The following is a 16,368-nucleotide window of genomic DNA, read 5'->3' on the forward strand; positions in this document are numbered from 1 at the left end:
TTGATTTTCTTCCATTTTGTCCTGATCCACCCTGCCCCATTCCTATGGCCCATAATGGCAAATCTGGCTCGAGATATTTTCCTACCTGAGGTGAAAACCAAGATGGGATCCCCACCCTGGTTCAGAAGCTGACCAGACTGCTAGCTGAAGCTTATTTCAGCTTAGAAGGGGCAGGTCACGGCAGTTCGCAGAAATAGTTCTGTCTGTCAACATTCCAGTGCTACTCCTTCCCACACTTTAGTATCTGCTGTGGGCTGGCCCTGCACAATGAGAGGGAATTAACTATGCCAGCTCCAGTCATACCTGTGTCTTGCGGGGTGTGGGCATTCATGGAACATGGGGACTGAGAACCCTGCAGATCTACAACTTCCCCTACACCTCTTAGTAAATGCCCCATTCTGGGCCTCACTACCAGCAAAACACTGCCAGTCATACACCAATGGTAGCTGAGTTTTCTGCCACCACACCAAGAGGACCTCTGACAGCAGTGACATCTCACTGGTGGGCCTTTATCTCTGCCAAACGCATATTGCAGTCCCTCAGCCGCCCTTCTGGAGACCATAGGATGGATCCCTAAAGATGTTGCGATCCATTTGCTGATTTTAGCTCATTTGGATGAACTGGTTACTGTGTTTTATAATATTTTATTTTAAGCCACCGTCTAGTTTAATGGAAGGTCCTGGGTTCAATTCCTGGCTTTTCCAATAAGAAAAGATCTCAGGTAGCACGCTTAGAAAAGTCTCTCCCTGGAAAACCACAACCAGCCAGAATAAATAAGAATGTGGAAGATGGGGTTAATAGTCGGACTCTGTTTAAAGCAGTCCATATATGAAATATCATAAGCCCACAACTGTCAGATATGAGTTAACATTGCATGTTACCCATCAGTCTTTGTTTTGTTTTTAAATAGCATCACATGTCAGCTATCAAGCACTGTCAGTCAGTAAATGCTATTGCATGCCAACTCTCCAATACTGTCAAATGTGATATGTCAGTTGTTTTCAAACTGTCTTCTGGGGGAACCATGGATTCTTCAGAAGTTTATCAGGGGTCCCTCAATGAGAAAATTAGTAGTGGCAGGCAAACATTTCCAAAGTCAATTCTGTTATGGTATTAAGACACACTGAAACATATATTGCATTCGGCAGGGAATGTTTCCTTTCCTACCATTTGGTTGTGGGTGAGGTGCGTACATTTTTATTTTTTATTTCCCCAAGACCAGGGATAACATTTATCCCTAAAAGATAGCTTCCCCTTCATTGCTTATCCCCCCTGGTAACATGCAGCCATCCAATCCTCAGCAAAAGTCATCTGCAAGAGGCACCATTTCTCAACCGAGTACCCTCTAGATGTTTTTTGGACTTCAGCTCCCATCAGCCCCAGCCAGCATGGCCAGTGGTCAGGAATGCTGAGAGTTGTAGTCCAAAACATCTGGAGGGCCCCAGGCTGGGGAAGGCTGTGCTAAGGTGACCCAGGCTGGGGAAGGCTGTGCTAAGGTGACCAAGGCTGGGGAAGGCTGTGCTAAGGTGACCCAGGCTGGGGAAGGCTGTGCTAAGGTGACCAAGGCTGGTCCTGCCCCCAAGCCAGGCCTAACCCAAATCAGCATCGTCCAATTCTGCATGTAGTTGAGAAGTTGCCACACAATCCCAAAACCTTGCCCAAGAATGGCAAATTTGGCACGAGGCAGTAATTATCATAAGCCAATGGTTCTAAAGTAGATTTCTTCAATCAATAGTAGTCTCACTACTGCTCCCTTTGAGCTAGTGGGGATCACTCCTCCCTGAAGGAGGCATTGATCACCTTTGAGGTCCAAATATCCAGCCCTGTGGTGTTGATTTATATTCTGCAATAGAAGAGCTAGAGAGAAGTTATACTGACTGCATAAAAATGTGTCAGGTGAATTCATTCCAAGTCTTGGAATAGAGATAAGTCATTGGGTTGCTTATTGAAGGGGGTGGGGGCAGAAGGGCTGCTATGCAGTTAATAAATAAATAAATAAATAAATAAATAAATGTATACCAGCCAAAGTAATTTAAGCATCCCCTCATATTCCTTCCTGTAATTCGAGTGGATGCTTAAATTAATTTTGCTGGTATACAGTTAATAATTTATTTATTTGATTTGATTTATGATTTCAATAATAAATAAATACTGTTAATAAAAACACACACATAATCACTGAAACTATATGCTGTTAAATGGGAGGGGGCAAAAAAGATCCAAAAGGAAATTTGATATTCATCACAGCTACTGAGGCCAGTGTAGTTGCCTACATATGCTGTTGGGGTTTTATTTGTTATAATATTATAAGTTTTGACACCTCGCCATAGTGATCACCAACCAATTAAAGGCAGGCTCCACGGTTCCATTAACGAGGGATCAAATCGCAGACACCATATCTATAGGGGAACCTGAATTAGTCGACAACACTCGATGATTAAAATGGGATGTCACCACAGCAGAAGCGATTAGCAGTCTGGTTTCCCTCTGATGATATGTTACAATTACGTGTCTCGTTTTTTGGCTCACTGACTCCACCACAAAAACATTTTCCTACTTTTGCAACAGACACTTAATGAGATTAATTTGGTCCTTACGGTATCAAAGAGTGTTGTAAAGACAAACACTAAATCCTGCTGCATGGTTTGACCGGGATTGTAGGATTTTATTCATTCATTCCTTGCCCGATAATATCACACACACACACACACACACACACGTATCACGTGGCTAGAAAAAATTAAAATAGTTGATTCTGAAACCTCAGTTAAATTTGGGATACATTTGAAGAAGGAAAAATAAAGATTTTTATGGGAGAAACTGTTTCTAAAATATTGATGGATTTGGTCATCAAATCTAAGGACGTTATGTTCTGAAAATTAATTACGAAGGGCTGACATGTTGTTAGCAACCCTATGACAGCAAATATAACGAATACTCCTTGGGAACAACATTTCCACAATATTTTCAACAAGATGGTAATTCATTCAGAATCTCAGAGTATTAACTGTGAACTTTCTCAATTGGAACCGTAGCCCCTTGTTAGCATCAGGGAGGTGGAGAGTTTAATCGTTTAAACTTGCTATTAATAAAACACCAGGTGAGGATGGCATACCTAGCAAAGGGCTTTAAATGCAATTTAGAACCCTGGGCGCCTATTATTGTTAGAGTTTTTGATCTCATCAAATTAACTGGACACATACCCTTATGGTTGGCATGGGGCACAGCTGAGTGGCAGACCACATGCTTTGCATACCAAAGTATCAGTTTCAATCCCTGGCTTCTCCACCGAAGGGGTGATCCAATGTTGTTATTCCGCTGACAGAATCAGTTGTGTCAGTGGAACCAGGATGGGAGTGCACCTTTCTCCTCCACACTCTCAAAATCTGCTCTGGAAGGCTGGGAAACCCTCCAGAGCAGAGTTTTGGGTGGAGGGTTGGTGGATGGAGGAGATAGAGAGAACATCCCACCACACTAGTGGACTTCTACTAGTGTGATGCTAGATTTAACCCAAGGTGTTCAGGCTGCAGCCTAGGACAGAACTTTGCCAAAAAAAAACCCAACACCAAAAATCCTTGGAGAGCCACTGCTGATCACATTACCATCCCCATTCTGTTGCCCTCCAGATGTCTTTGGATAATGACTTCTCCATCATGTCCAACCAGCATGGCTAATGAGGAGTTGGCATCCAACACATCTAGAGGGCAACAGGTTCAGGAAGGCTGATAATACGTTCTACAAAGATCTGTCCCAGTGCATTTCATATGTTGAAATCCAAGCATTCTAGTGCCCATACTTAAAAAAAAGATTAGATGAATTTCCCATCAAATTACAGGCTTATGAATCTGATCAATGTCTTAACCAAACTCTACATTCTGTATTGGTTTCCTAAACTTGAGGACTGGGTCACCCCTAATAAGATTTTCAGAGAAAATTATTTTACTACAGAAAATGGTGTTGTCCTTGCTCCTTTGATTTATGAATATGTTAAGGTAACAAACATTCCCTGTGATCAGCTCTATGTTGACCTGACAGCTGTCTTTGATATGATCAACAGAGAATGGCAATGGGGGAAACTTGCTAATTCTAACATGGATCATTGCCTGCTGCTATTAGCAAGTGTTTTGCTCACAGATAAAAGCCTGAGGGTTAAAACCTCTTTTCTAGATTGATAAAAAAAAGCAGTCCAAAAAATAGAGGAGTGAAACAGGGGTATGTGTTGGCTCTTTTTCTGAAAATCCCCTCCCCAAATATAGTACCTGAACTCAGTGGTGGCAACTTCCTTCCCCTTTCATCCCAGCCCAATCTCTGGACAAATAGAGGATGCCTTCAAACAGAGGATGGCCCTCTGGCAGCCCTTCAAATCCCAATAGAGGACGGTCCTCTATTGAAGCACTGAAGACAAAGGACACAAAGTCTGGGGCTTCACATATGATTTTTACCAAGCATGTTATAGATCCACATTGAATATTCACTAAACTGGAATGTATGAAGTATGCACATATCTCTATTGGGACACTCTATTCATCCGTCCCCCATGTAGCATTTTCAGGGGGGTGGAGGGGCTGCCATGGGAAGGAGGGGGCAGGGAAGTCCATTTCCACTAGCACACTTGATCCAGTTTAAATCTGGATCCAATTCATGTTAGCAGATGCAAATTCTCCTTTTTATTTTACACAGTATTGCACACGAATGCCTTTGTCCCATTAAATGGTTAAACACAGACTGTTAGCATCCCTTGATGCTTATTGTTAAAAAGAAGAAACTGTTAAATATAAACCATGATTAAAAACTAAAGCAGCAGTCTTCGCACGTAAATCTTCTCTGAATGTACGGCAACTTTATCCTTGCAGGATTGAACAAATGAAATTGCAGGGTTCTATAGGAATTTCCTTGAGTATGACTAAGTGAGAAAAGTATCTTGAGGAAGTTAGCTCAAGGTAGAATGGTCTGTTCAGGGAGTCCTAAAGTTCTGGCAAACCCAAGGGGGGCAAGCAAATACAACCAGTCCCAAAAATATTAGAAACCAAATTAGGCCCACAAGCTCTACATCAGTGGTTCCCAAAGTGAGCAGTACCGGCCCCTTGGGGGCAGTGGGATTGCATAGGGGGGGGGGGGGTTAAGAGGCAGAGGAGCGCTTGAGGTGGTCTTTTCCGAGAAGTGCCTCTCCAGAAGGTCTTAAATCCCAGGCACATTTTTATGGGAGAAGGTAGTTTGGTCCCAAGCCATATAGGGGAAGAATCCACACATGTATTAATACCATTTAAGAAGAGTCCTTTTAACGGTGAATTGAAATGTTTCAAAAGCACCAAAACGCTAATGAAGAGACATTCTCCAAACTCTTAAGGGTCTCCAAATAGTCTCCAAACACGTTTGCCCTCCAGTTGCTTTGGACTTCAACTCCCATCAGGCCCTGCCAGCATGGACAATGAGCAGGAATTCTGGGAGATGTAGTCCAAAACATCTGGAGGAAACCAGGATGGTGGAGACTTATCTATACCTAGAGAGGTTGTGGTAGTTGTAAGTGCTGGGTCAATGGTGAACTGAATGGGAGAAAACAAATGAACATTTTGCAGACAAACCCAACATACTGGTGGCTGGGGAATTCAGTGGTATACACTTTGAGGAAGCATAACCCCATCTAAAACAGGCTGCATACTATAGCTTGGGTGTGCTCTTGGATCTGGTACTACACCTGGGTACCTGTCCAGAAGGATCTATGCCTTAGTCACATCCAAACTCGACTGCTGCCTGTTTAAGAGTTGTTCATTTTGCTTCTATTTTGCTGTTTGCTTAGCGTTCTGATACATATTTGGGAGCCACCATGGAGATTTTCCAAGTTCAAAAGACTCTGTGTGTGTGTGTGTGTGTGTGTGTGTGTGTGTGTGAGAGAGAGAGAGAGAGAGAGAGAGAGAGAGAGAGAGAGAGAGAGAGAGAGACATAAAAAATCAGATAATATTAAAACTGTGACCCTAGCTCTGGTCCTCTGAGCAGATGCAAAATTCGGCCTCTGGAGAAAGCCATGCATTTCCCCCAGGAGCCTTTGACATGGTAAAAGTGATGCGGAAGTGTTCCCATTTGGGAAAAGACACACAGAGAGAAAGGGGCCAGACATGACCATACAATCATGTACAGTCTCTAGTGTTTAACCATGTGGCACCTACAATTACACATTCACAGTCATCCAAAGGCCACCAGGGAACTTTTTCGCAAAAATCTGACAATGACAACTGAAACCAGAGGAACCATACTCTGAAAAGCAGCAGTGGCAGGACTTGGAGTCCTGGGAGACTAATGTTCCTTAGAATGTGATTTATTTATTTGGGGGAGGGAAGGGGACTGTAGTACACTCCGTCTTTCGACAGCTCCAGATGGCAAGGGTTGTTCTCCTCCCTTGTGGCTTTGACTTCCTGGCAATGGCATTTCTTTGTCAATTAACCTGTACTGAACATGGTTTCCCTTTCCTGTGAAGCAATGGATGGATGGCTCAATTCTGCTGACATCAGGGGTGACACAGCAAGGCAAATGGAGGGCGCATGACCCTTTTGCAGGGTAGCCGCGTATGCATGGGCAAGAAGAAAAAGGAAAGAGGAGATGCCATAGCAACAAGAAGAGGGCAAAAGGTTTCCATGAAATTTGTGTATGTTATTTTATATGTATAGCTGCAAAACTAGAAATAATTGCTATGGTTTAAACAGAAATGTAATTCATCTCACCACTGTGGGGAAGGTCACCTGTGGGCCTACCCAGGTCTCCAGGAAATAACTGCAGATGGGCAAGTCCAGGGCTCTCCCACCCTTCTTATGGGTCTTGATCTTTAAACCCAACTTGGGGCATGTCTATACCAGCCATTTATCCCAGGCTGGTCATGTGGCCGTCCCTGAGCATCTAAATGATGCACAGGGGATCCCGGGGTTAACCAGGGATGACCACTCACTTTGCCCGGGATAACTGGGACCGCGGTTTTTCCAAATTTTACTGCAGTCCTGGGACAAACCTGAGGTCCGTGGGCAGTGTGGTGCCCACTCTTGGGATCGTTCCTCTTTTCCCATGAGTAGTGGGACTCTGCCACTGGGCACGGAGCTCTGCGAGGGGACTTCATGCCCATTGGGGGGAGGGGGGAGTTGTTTTGCCATTGCAGCGATGGCTCTCACAGTGTTTTATTTTTTAAAAAAACCACTTACTTTGGCACACGATCGCACCTGCGTTGCTTGTCTCCGATTTGAAAAAAAAAGAATGGCATCCCAGAACGTCCTTCCTCACTCCCGGGATGACATGCAGGCATGTACACACTGGGAGATGATCCTGGAAGCGGGAAAGTCCAGGATCTCCCCACCCCATCCTGGAAGGCTCATAGATGTAGATGAGCCCTTAGACTAGACAGGCCTCCAAATAGAGATGGTTCTTCATGCAGAAGGCTGTCCTCTACAAAGTAGGACACACAGCCACCCTACTTTTGGACCATCGACTTAGTAAGAAGGATTCACTCACATTTCACATTGATGAGGTCCCAAAGTCCTGGCCAGTTCTCTGTGTGAACCAACTGTTCACCGTAGAATGTGCAGTGGAACCTTCTTTAAGGCACAGTGGTATCAAAATGGACGTGCAGGGGTTATTTGGCAAACAAAACAATGTATCAGCAGCCCTGGCTCCAGGTTTTTTGGGGGGCTTGAGCAAGGCACCCTTAATGGGGGGTTTCCTTAATTACTCTACCTTTTTACCACCATTATCACAAGGTACTGTTGCTTCTCCTTTCCCTCATGTTTGTGGTTATCACTTTGCTTGTGAGGAGAGAGACAGTGAGCATGCAGGCTGTGGCATCTACTGGTGTTCTTCCTCCTCCTCCCCATTGTCTGGCTGAAAGCATGAGGCCGGTGAACAAGCACATTGCAATAGTACAGCGGGGTGCTCTTGTCAAGGGGGGGGGGCTGCTGGAGTGTGGACCCTTGGCCCAACCATGCTGACCCTTGATGTCAGCCCTGAAATACAGGATTTCCTAAGCTTAGAAATACTAGCTCTAGGGTAAAGCAAAGTAGCAGCTTACTTTTTAAAAAAATGGATGTTCCTTCAAAGAAGGATCCAAGATATTTTCACAAAATGATCAAAGCAATGTCATTATTCACACATGATTAATCTGTACAAGATATTATATATATATGTATATATATATATATATATATATATATATATATATATACCACAGGCCATGGAATTTAAAGAACTATGGCAACAGGAAAAGGTTGCAATTATTCCATTAGCCACATCAGTCACTGGCATCACATCAAAATGTTTTACGGAAAACCTTCAGAAACTGGTGTCATGGAAATCTTTACATGGTCAAGATACTGGACACGACTTGGGTAGCGTTCACTCACCAATTACTTTATTGCAACAATACAGAAAACACTACGTTGCAATGGAGTCTCTTAGCACGCCAGCCAAGAGAACTAGCCACCGTCCCAAGGTCTAACACTTTTATAGATTTCTACAGTTTCCATACGCAAGTAGAGCATGCCTTATTGCAGAGGTCAATTATCCAAATCACAAAGCGTACAATGTTTTAAGCATGACATAACCTGTTACATGGGAAGTAGCTGACTTATACATTCTGTATCTCCCCAGGCCCGATGCTGCCATAGAGGCAACTCAGGCGGCCGCCTAGAGCGCCAAGCAAACAAGGGCGCCGAACAGCATACCCGGAAGCTGCTCTCCTAGAGCGGCTTCCAGGTGTGCTGTTCCAAAGCCGCCGCCCCAGCCTCCGCCCAACGCCAGCGTCCTGGCTCCTTCGAAGCCAGGATGCTCAGGTTGGAGGCGGAGGCTTCAGTACGGCGTGCCAGGAAGCCACTTCTGGGCGCGGTGCTTCAAAGCCTCTGCCCCACCCCCCAACCCCAGCGTCCTGGCTTCAAAGCTGGGAGAGGGAGGGAGCGGGCGGTGAGTGGGCGAGCAAGGGGGGAGCCGTAGCGGTGAGCGAGTGGGGGGACGAGTGATGGGGGGAGCCGGAGCGTGTGAGCGAGGGGGGAGCCGGAGCGGCGGGCCGGCGGGCCGCGAGCGGGCGGGGGGAGCAGTGAGTGAGCGAGCGGGCGGGTGGGCAGGCGAGTGAGGGGGCGGTGAGTGAGCAAGGGGGGCCCTTCAGAACGCACCTGCCTAGGGCGCAATATAGTCTGGCGCCGGCCCTGTATCTCCCTTTGGCTACTGTCCTCCACATGTCTCAGCCTTAAGAAATAGCTGACCTTACATTTCCCTTTGCACAATATACTTGGCCATAAGAGATAGCCGACTTTGCACATTCTACATTGACCTTTTGCCTTAGCAACACAGGGTGAAAAACAAGGCAAGCTTTTTAGCAGGGCAAACTCATTTTAGTAAAGCAACCTTTTTAATTGATAAAAGGTATTTTACCGTTTACTGTTGTTCCCTGCCTCGATCAAAATGGAGAGGTGGGTAAGAAATAAATTTATTATTATTATTATTAAAGGTGAATTTAGACTACACTAGCCTTACCAAAATACATCCACGCCAACATTCAGAAAGCAGTCATACTTAAAACATGCTCAATAGTCAGGAAATTTCTAATAGAGCTTCGGCTATTGCGCAGTATAAAAATGTAATGAATAAATAAATAAAGAATAAATCAGTAAAAGACAGCATGACTTGGCAAAGTCCATCATATCCATCTAGAAAACCCACCACAAGCAAGAAAAGAGAGAATAATAATAGTGTCCTGTGCAAGAAATCAATGTAGCAGCTTCCTTTTAAAAAATGTGGACATTTTTTCTAAGTAGGATCCAAGATATTTGCACCAAACGGTATCATTATTCGCAAATGACTGATTTGTACAAGACTGCTTTGTATAAGTGCTGCAAGGTTACTTCCGTCTTGGCTCACAGTTATTCTACCAGCTATGAACTTTTGCTCCATGAGCTGCTAAACTAATTTTGAGAAACATTTTCAAAGCATTTCATAAGAACAAATCTGTGCTAGATATGTGGAGGTTGCCTTTTCTTAAAGTCAGCACATTTTTCATCATTTAGGATTCCTGCTTGAGCCATACATTTTTGTACACCTTGGCTTCTTATTTAGAAAAATGGTTTCACTTCTTTTCATGGCAAATCCCCGAGGTATATTTATTTATTTATTTATTTATTACATTTATATACCGCCCCATAGCCAAAGCTCTCTGGGCGGTTTACAAGAGTTAAAAACAATGAACATTAAAATATATATATACAAAATTTAAAACCATAAAAAGCATAAGATACAAACAAAAACAGACAATATCCATTTTTAAAACAACTATTCTTAAAAAACTCAGCATATGCTGTTAAATGCCTGGGAGAAGAGAAAAGTCTTGACCTGGTGCCGAAAAGATAACAATGTTGGCACCAGGCGAGCCTCATTGGGGAGATCATTCCATAATTGAGGGGCCACCACTGAAAAGGCCCTCTCCCTTGTTGCCATTCTCTGAGCTTCCCTTGTGTAGGCACCTGGAAGAGGATCTTAGATGTTGAGCGTAGCTTATGGGTAAGTTAATGTTGGGAGAGGCGTTCCGTCAGGTATTTTGGTCCCAAGCCATGTAAGGCTTTATAGGTTAAAACCAACACCTTGAATTGGGCTCGGAAACATACAGGCAGCCAATGCAAGTAGGCCAGAGTCGTTCTTATATGATCGAAACTTCTGGTTCCAGTTATCAATCTGGCCGCTGCATTTTGCACAAGCTGCAGCTTCTGTACATTATTAGGGTGGGTGGGTCGAATTTGTAGGCAATAACTAGGCCTTGAGTTAAAAGTTCTCTGTAAAACGTTCTCTAAAAAAGGACACATTTAAAGGAACAGCCTTAAAATTAAATTTTGTCCACCAGTGGATTCAAAATGACTGGATGAAGTCCACAATGTATTGAAATAATCTGTGGGGGCATCATGGAAAAGATGCAGAATCGACAGAGCAAAATCTGTATAACGTGTCTAGGATAAATCTTATTTTTCACATAAGGGGGGAAAAAGGCTCCCAGAATCCCAAGGTGTGGTCTTTCAACATCAACAGTTTCTCCATTTAGCCTGCTTTCAGAAGCTATGTAACTATCAGACATTGGAGTATAATTGCATGGACAAAACAGTTCCCAACCACCTTTTCTACCAGAAGCAATTTTCACAGTACCTTACTTCAGTCTGTGTGCTCCATTTTCATTCCACATAAAGTTATCGGAGAGTCTGAAGTACAGTAATGACAACTACACACCGTTTCATGGGAAAGTCATATTTTTCTTGTTTGGAAGCATTGAAAAAAATGGAACTCACAAAGCCAATGAAAATAACTCCATCCATCCTCAAAATGCAGAGATTTCATAGCCCCCAGAGGATTGCCACAAAACCAAAGAGCAATGGGTCTTGCCTCATGGCTTATTTATTTATTTATTTATTTATTACATTTCTATACCGCCCAATAGCCGGAGCTCTCTGGGCGGTTCACAAAAATTAAAACCATTCAAAGTATAAAACAACAGTATAAAACCATAATATAAAATACAATATAAAAGCTCAACCAGATAAAAACAGCAGCAATGCAAAATTACAAATTTAAAATCATGTTATTTAAAATTTATAGATTGTTAAAATGTTGGGAGAATAAAAAGGTCTTCACCTGGCGTCTAAAAGCATATAATGTAGGTGCCAAGCGAACCTCCTTAGGGAGCTCATTCCTATGATACATCCATAGCTTATGATACATCCATAGCTTTTAATTTTACATGCATTTGGATCTAACTTTCCATAATCATTGTAAATTCTGGATTGATATCATAGTCATGAAAACACACTTTATATTAATTGGTTAATATTGTTCTTTTAGCTTGCTACACTAACAGTACAATCCGATATATGTCTACTTAGTAGTAAGTCCCACTGAATTCAGTCGGACTTATTCCCACGTAAGTGGGTATATAGGAGCTTTATCACACCAGCATTATACTGTGCAATCACTGTGAATTGCATGCAAAGGACTCAGAAGTTTTCCACCTTATAATCTGCTTTGATTGTGAAGTACTCCCATGCATCCTGCCTTAATTGTGCAATAAAGCAAAAAGATTCGCCCTATTTCGCCCCTACTTTTTGAGTGTATCGTCCGAGCCACCGCTGGGGCACAGGAGCAGGATTTTAAAGAAATGCTTACATCTGTGTAAGCTGTAAAGATAAAGACACCAAAATTGGCACAGTAATAGATATTAGGGAAAGCTTTAAGCATACCAAATTTGAATTGAATTGGGTCATCTGTTGATTTTTTAATGATTTTTTACATTTCCCCCCTTAAACTCATTTCCTGGTTAGCAAAGGATTGCTGTCGCCCAGTAGCAAAAACAACAACAACTGTGAAAGCTTAGCGCTACGGGGATAATCCGAGGGAAGCTGGTAGGTGGGATGAAGCTTTAGGATTGCAGCTTAAAGGTATTACTTTGTCACAAGCCATGGAAGGATACCTTTGCTAGATAAGAGCAAGTATGGATAACCTTGCTACATAAGAGCTTGCTACATAAGAACAGCCATGTGATGTAATGATTAGATCACATGTACATGCACTCACAAACCATATAATGTTAGGAAGACTAACAACAGAATATTTTTTTTTAAAAAAAAAGCTAAATGTTTCAGCTTCCACCCTCATTAGTAGCTGTGGTTACCAGATATGTAATTAGATATAAACAACAAAGCAAGATTAACACAAATTTATAAAAGAAAAGAAAGGTAAGAACAGAATTCAGATAATAAAGAAAGTCAACACACACACACACCTATCCATGATATATCTGCAATTATAATCAGTGACTTTCTTTATTTCTTAATAACTTTGTGACTTTCTTAACAAACTGAGACTCAATCCAGACAAGACGGAGGTACTGTTAGCGGGTGGTTCATCTGTCCGGCGAGGTGATGTTTGCCCTGTCCTGGACGGGGTTGCACTCTCCCTAAAGGATCGGGTCCGTAGTTTGGGGGTGCTCTTGGATCCAGAACTGTCACTTGAGGCACAGGTGAACTCAGTGGCAAAGAGCACCTTTTATTAGCTTAGGTTGATATACCAACTACGCCCTTATCTGGACAGAAATAGCCTAGCTACAGTTATCCATGCTCTGATAACCTCTCGTTTGGATTACTGCAATGCGTTATACGTGGGGCTGCCTTTGAAAACGGTCCGGAAGCTTCAGCTGGTACAAAACAGGGCAGCCCGTTTACTAACAGGGACTGGCTGGCGAGATCACATTACACCAGTCCTTTTACAACTTAATTGGCTGCCAGTCCAGGTCCGGGCCCGATTCAAAGTGCTGGTATTGACATTTAAAGCCCTAAACAGTTGGGGCCAGGTTATCTGAAGGAACGCCTCCTCCCATATGTACCTACCCGGACCTTAAGATCATCTACAGGGGCCCTTCTCCGTGAGCCCCTGCCAAAGGAAGTGAGGCAGGTGGCTACTAGGAGGAGGGCTTTCTCCACTGTGGCACCCCGGTTGTGGAACGAGCTCCCCAGAGAGGTCCGCCTGGCGCCTACACTGTACTCCTTTCATCGCCAGCTGAAGACGTTTTTATTCACTCAGTATTTTAACACTTAATTTTAACTTAAATTTAAATTTTACTGTTCTAACTCTGTATTTTAATCTTATATCAATTTTGCTGTGTGGTTTTATCCTGGTTGTGCTTTTTATACTGTATTTTGTATTTGTGCTTTTAACATGTTGGTTGTTTTATTATGGTTTTAATTTTTGTGAACCGCCCAGAGAGCTTCGGCTATTGGGCGGTATAAAAATGTAAATAAATAAATAAATAAATAAATTATTTCTTTAGCGATCTTGTTCTATTGTAAAGTGCATTCTTTTTTGTTGTCACCTGTATTCTTAATTTTATTTCAAAATAAAATAAAAATTCATTTGGGGGGGAAGAGCTCTCAAGATAGAAGAGTATTGCTTCTAGGGATGGGTTTGTGTTACCAATTATTCAATTTTTTTCTGCCCCCTCCCCCCCCGCCAAACACATAAAAGAGTCGATACGATTACTTTCCCTAGAGTGGTATAAGGGAAAAGTCCCTAAAGAAAAAAAAAGTGGTGTGGGAATGAGGGGAACAAGTGTTTCACCAGTCATTAGTGATGTCACAGGCACTAACCAATAAGTGCCCATGACACTCCCACAACTCCCGTTGGTGCACACAACTGCAATGAGAGTACTAGTTGGGGGAGAATGTTGGCTTTCCCTGCACCACACACCCATATCTTGAAAGATGATAATAATTTTCAGCAAAATGCATAAGAAGTTGTTTCATCCCACGTGTGTCAAGAAACACATTGCCATTTGGGGGGGAGGGGAATGAATAATTAAAAAGGTGATGATCATCACATTGTGGTAATGATATACAGAACTTAACTCCAGTTTTACAGCATATGAGTCATGCTGAAAGCATGTCCTTTGCTCCTTATGGAAAGCCGCCTCATTATTTTTAAATTGAGTTTAAAAGTGATTACTTAGAGCCTGGTAATATCTTCCAGCATCTAGTCCTTCTCCCTAGAATAATGTACATGTTCGTGTACAGTGATGTATCTTCTCAAACAAAGGAGAACTGTGTTGGATGCTACTTCAGAGGAGAGTCTGCAGCCATATGGGCTTCCAAATTGTCTACGTTCAGGGAAAATGTCAATTCCAATTGCAGCGCAGAAGCGGAACACATCGCAGAGGGTTCTGAGGCACCTCATGATGTGGGGCATGCCCTCAGTTCAAATGACTTGCTGTCCAGACCTCTTAGGACTTGTCCTTTACCATGCATAAAATGAGACTGAGCCCTAGGATTCATGCATGGCTAGGCATTGCCCGGAAAGTTTGGCATTGGGAAGTACATATCTATTAGGGAAACTGCTCCACCATTACTGATCTTCTTAAGGAACCTCCTGATAAGCTTCCAAGAAGCCCCAGGAGTTCCTGGAACACAGTCTGGAAACCACTGGTCCCAGGTAAGGTCATGATGCCAGGGCTAAATTGACCAAGGGGTTAGTCCTGGGACCTGCACAGCGCCCTAATGTTTGATGCACACATTAACTAAATCAATGAACCCTCAATATGATAAAGAAAACTCAAGATGAGAATTTTGAATGTGAAATCAAGATGAGAACCTATTTTGGCAATATAATTCAGCATCTCGGATAGCTCCTTTAGAGTTCTAGCTTGTTCTGATTGAAACTCAGAATGGATTCATAGCCCCACCACTGATTGTTCATGAATGCAACTCAGAAGCTTGAATTCAGCTTAAAAAAAAATGTCAAGCTGCTAAAAGAGGCATCCTAGCGAAGAGACAGGGGTAACAATGATCTAACAGACAATTATGACCCTCAAAATACTTTTAATGAAAAATGGCAGAGCCTAACCCTAGCCTATTCTACCACAGCTACTAAAACATGAGTCATAGATTCGCTCAAAGCTGAATTTTAGCAGCACAGAAAAGTTTACTGAAAGAAACTCCAGTCTGATGTTAAATATTTGCACTTGGGATTTGCTCAATCTACTTCCCAGGGAGTCCGTGGGTGCCAGCCAAAAGGAGGAAGGCCTGGAAAAAACTGAAGTAGATGGTAATATCCATTCAGCCCTCAGCTTAATAATAATAATAATAATAATAATAATAATAATAATAATAATAATAATTTGTTACCCACCTCTTCCTCTGGATCAAGGCAGGCTACAACATAAATGCAAACACCATTTATTACATTTATGTACCGCCCCAAAGCTGAAGCTCTCTGGGCAGTTTACAAAAGTTAAAAACAGTGAACATTAAAAACAAATATGCAAAATTTAAAGCCATAAAAAGTATAAAATACTAACAAAAACAGACAATATCAGTTTAAAACAACTATTTTGGGGTCAGTTAAAAAACTCAGCATATATTGTTAAATGCTGTTAATAACAGTATTAAATGCTTGCTTTTGCCTATAACGTCCCTCACTCCTTGCAAAAATAAAGCCTGAATTTGCTCAGAAAAGAACTGCTACAGAAGCTTAACACAACTCTAATCCCCGCCCCTGAGCCCCCAGCAGTTATGACAGTAGCAATGAATGTGGAAATGAACCCCAAAGACAAGAACTGCTTGTACAAGTTTGGATAGAGATAGGAAAAAATGAATTGTCCGGGGAGGGTTGTGTTAGCAGCAAAAGGAAATCCTGAAGTTGCTCCACAAATTCTTCCCAAATTCAGCCCTATGCATGTTTACTCAGCAGTTCCTCTCACACTGCCAAGGGGGGCTTACTCCCTAGTGGTTGTGACAGGGTGTGAGCTTTTTGGCGCTGCTCCTTGTATAGGTTTTATAGCCCTATGGATAAAATTCCACAAAAGTCCTACTTAGACCCATT

This window comes from Elgaria multicarinata, chromosome 7 (assembly GCF_023053635.1).
Source record: "Elgaria multicarinata webbii isolate HBS135686 ecotype San Diego chromosome 7, rElgMul1.1.pri, whole genome shotgun sequence".
NCBI classification, from domain to species: domain Eukaryota; kingdom Metazoa; phylum Chordata; class Lepidosauria; order Squamata; family Anguidae; genus Elgaria; species Elgaria multicarinata.